Genomic DNA, 321 nt, shown 5'->3' with positions numbered 1-321 from the left:
GGCATCTCCGAGATTTCTTGGTGATGAGCTTCCTCATGCGTCTCTTGGGTTCCATGAGTGGGCTCTCTTGTTTGCTCCATCTTTTTCTTAGTGATGGGCTTGTCCTCCTCAATGAGGATGTCTCCTTTTATGATAACTCCAGCTGAGTAACATAGATGGCAAACAAGATGAGGAAAAGCTAGCCTAGCCATGGTAGAGGACTTATCAGCTATTTTGTAGAATTCATGAGAGATGACTTCATGAACTTCTACTTTCTCTCCAATCAAGATGCTATGGATCATGATGGCCCGATCCACAATAACTTCAGATCGGTTGCTAGTA

This window comes from Arachis duranensis, chromosome 7, assembly GCF_000817695.3.
Source record: "Arachis duranensis cultivar V14167 chromosome 7, aradu.V14167.gnm2.J7QH, whole genome shotgun sequence".
NCBI lineage: Eukaryota > Viridiplantae > Streptophyta > Magnoliopsida > Fabales > Fabaceae > Arachis > Arachis duranensis.
This window is presented reverse-complemented; position numbering follows the sequence as displayed.